Source organism: Halichoerus grypus, chromosome 10, assembly GCF_964656455.1.
Source record: "Halichoerus grypus chromosome 10, mHalGry1.hap1.1, whole genome shotgun sequence".
In the NCBI taxonomy this organism is placed as follows: Eukaryota; Metazoa; Chordata; class Mammalia; order Carnivora; family Phocidae; genus Halichoerus; species Halichoerus grypus.
The window spans coordinates 93,877,372-93,880,744 of record NC_135721.1 but is presented as its reverse complement, the minus strand read 5'-3'; the positions used below and the strand labels follow the sequence as shown (position 1 = coordinate 93,880,744).

Below are 3,373 nucleotides of genomic sequence, written 5' to 3'. Positions count from 1 at the left end.
ATGAGTACCCACCATTTGCATCAACATGGATAGAACTGGAGGGGATTATGCTAAGTGAAATAAGTCAAGCAGAGAAAGACAAGTATCATATGGTCTCACTCATATGTGGAACATAAGGAACAGCATGGAGGACATTAGGGGAAGGAAGGGAAAATTGAAGGGGGAGAAATCAGAGGGGGATACAAACCATGAGAGACTATGGACCCCGGGAAACAATCTGAGGGTTTCAGATGGGAGGGGAGTGGGGGTTGGGGTAGCCGGGTGATGGGTATTAAGGAGGGCAAGCGTTGTAATGAGCACTGGGTGTTATATGCAAATAGTGAATCATTGAACACTACATCAAAAACTACTGTATGATGACTAACATAACATAATAAAAAATACTGTGTTTGGAAATATATTATGAAAGTCATTTTCCTTTTCTTTCTTTCTTTCCTTTTTTTGGTAGAGAAACTCTTCAAAGTATATAATACTAAGCAGGTATATTTTTCTTCTTACCTCTAGATTTGTTAAAGTGCTTGTTTTCTTTCCTAACTTGAAATTTGTTGGTTTGAGTGAGAAACAGAAGTAGTTCCAAGGACATCATTATCTTAATAAAACCTCAGTGTCTGAATACCCATCCCACCATTAAACAACTACTGAGAGTGCTCGCTTCAGCAGCACACATACTAAAATTGGAATGACACAGAGAAGACTAGCATAGTCCTTGTGTAAGGATGACATGCAAATTTGGGAAGCATCCCATATTTTGTGCCTATGTGAGAAGATGGATGTTGGCTGCACCTCTTGTGGTAACCATTACAAATATGTGTAAATCAAACCATCATGCTGTACGCCTTCAACTTACACAGTGAAACTGGAAAAGGAGCAATTACTGAGATACCCTGTGGAAAGAGGGCTAAGGGATTTTTGTGTTTTTTTTAAGATTGTATTTATTTATGAGAGAGAGAGAGAGGGAGGAGCAGAGGGAGAAGAACAAGCAGACTCTGTACTGAGTGAGGAGCCCAACATGGGGCTTGATCCCAGGACCCAGAGATCATGACCTGAGCCAAAACCAAGAGTCAGTGCTTAGCTGACTGAGCCACCCAGGTGTCCCAAGAGGGCTAAGGGCATTTTAAATTAAGACCATACATTCTTTGAAGCTCCTCCCATCTAGAGATGTAAACCATGTCCCCTCCCCTGGTGTCTGGGCCAGATTGTGACTGCTTCAACCCAAAGAATGCAGTGAGAATGTCAAGGTATGACCTCTGAGGCCAGAGAAGCCTGGGAAGCTTCACCTGTTTCTCTTGGGACATTCACTGTGGGAGCCTTAGTTGACATATAAGGAGTCTGATCAACCCGAGGATGCTGTGCTAGGAGGAAGCCCTGGCTGTGTGGGTGCTTTTATTGGCAGTCCCAGCTGATGTTCCAGCCTAGCTAGCATCAACTACCAAACCTGTGAGTAAAGAGGTTTCTAAATGACTCCAGCCCCCAACTGGTAAGTCACCCTCAGCCATTAAGTCTTCATAGCTTCATTCCCCTCATATTGTGGAGGGGAGACAAACCATAGCCACTATGCCTTATTTGAGCAAAATAAATTTGTTATTTTGTGCCACTAAGTTTGGGGATTGTTTGTTATACAGTGGTAGCAACTGGAACAGAGGGCTGGCCAGAGGATTGGTAAGCAGCTATTCTTAGAAGGCATTTAATAAGGGACTTTGGTGCTCACAACATCTGTGGAAGAGCTGGAGATAAAGAAGTCAGAGACCACTGCTGAACCACACCACTGCAGCAGCAGATCATGATACTGTGTTTGCTCTTGCCCTCATAAATGCCACCAGCACAGTCCCCCTCACAACACATCACTGCAAACATGGAGGTCACAGCTGCCCACCAGCCACCATCTCTGCAGAAAGGTGGCTTCCACATCCCTTCCACCATCCAAATTTTGCATGAATAAATATAAGAATCTAGAAGAATCTAGAACCCTAGCTGCAAGGTAGCCTGGAAAGGCTAGGGAGTCTAGTGTTTCAGATTTCCTGCTTCCACAGTATAGTGGGAGGTGGGACATAGAATTAGATGTAAGTCAAAAACCTTAGCCCTGGGGAGTTCTTTTTCCTCTTGGAGGTGGAAGGAGAACCAAGATGAATTCAGGTTTTCCATTTTGATATTTACAATTGTAAACTATTTGTTCTAAATGCCCTTTATCAAATTTTTCATTTTACAGAAGAGGCAGGACAAGGCAAGGCATGGAGCATAAATGATCTGCATTATGAAAACACATAAGCAGAACCAGGACCATGTGAAATGGTGGATGCTGGAAAGGAGACCTGGGTCCCCCGCTGAGAGGAGGAGGCAGCATTGGAGAGGGGCAGAGCAGGCCTGGTCTCCATCTCCACCATCACACCTGGGAGGTCAGCCACCTTACTGTATAGGCAATCCCAGGGTCTGGGGAATAGTAGTCCACCTTAAGGAGTGGATAGAACTAGAGATAACCAGCACTTGGTATTTCCTTACATCTTGGTTGTCATGCCTTCTCTCCAAATCTCAATTCCCTTACCAATAAAATGAGGGATAGTAGCTTATATACTCTTATTATATTATAGAAAATCATATGTGAAACTACATAACAGATCACCCTCTGTCCTTTCTGATAGGTGCCCTTTCCTGAGGCAGTAAATGGTTGAGATTTCAAAATCTGGGTTGCAAATGAGATGTCTGACATAGAGTTTCTCTTGTAATCTTATGTATTTCTCTGCTTCTTGAACACAAATAGTAGCATTGCAATGTCTTTTCTCTTTTCAATCCTGCCCATGCTTTTTCCTCCAGAAATACCAACATGAGCTTGCAGAATCTCTCCTTTGAAGAAAGTATCATGGAGCTGGACACACATAAGTGAATCAGTAACTTTCAATTTACCTCTCCAGTAGTGTATCTGAGGACCCAGATAATTTTCTCCAAAGCTTCTCTAACCTCTCAGCAGCTGGTGTTTGTTATAACCTCACTACACACCTGGATGGGTCTGCTTGAGACTCTTCTATCTTCAACTACCTAATGAGCCACTGTGATCAAGAGAGCACCTTCAGCTGGCCTTATAACTCACCATGGTGGTAAGCAATATTTAGTCAATTTGTTCTCATCATCACCTTGCAACAAGTTTTTACAAAAATATGAGGATTCTTAAGTGGCTGTTGATTTGAATGTGATAATAATGTGGCTTTTGGTGAGACCATATCAGTACCCCTTATGTTGGGCTAAAAGTTGATAAAGATGTTCTTTCTGTGTAGCAGTTTTCTTGCATAAAATGGGCATACCTGTTGTTTCTGCTTTATGAAAACCACCTGGCAATCTCTGATTAGAGCTCCCCTGGCAAAAATCTTCATGGCTTCATGAG

The 3,373-nt window shown here is 42.8% G+C and overlaps 1 non-coding gene across 1 annotated transcript; it reads left to right on the top strand.

The window, feature by feature from the left end:
• Positions 1-644: 644 nt before the first annotated feature.
• Positions 645-751, top strand: LOC118550670 (U6 spliceosomal RNA). The gene has a single exon (XR_004924692.1). It is a non-coding gene; the product is annotated as a U6 spliceosomal RNA (small nuclear RNA).
• The last annotated feature ends 2,622 nt before the right edge of the window (positions 752-3,373 follow it).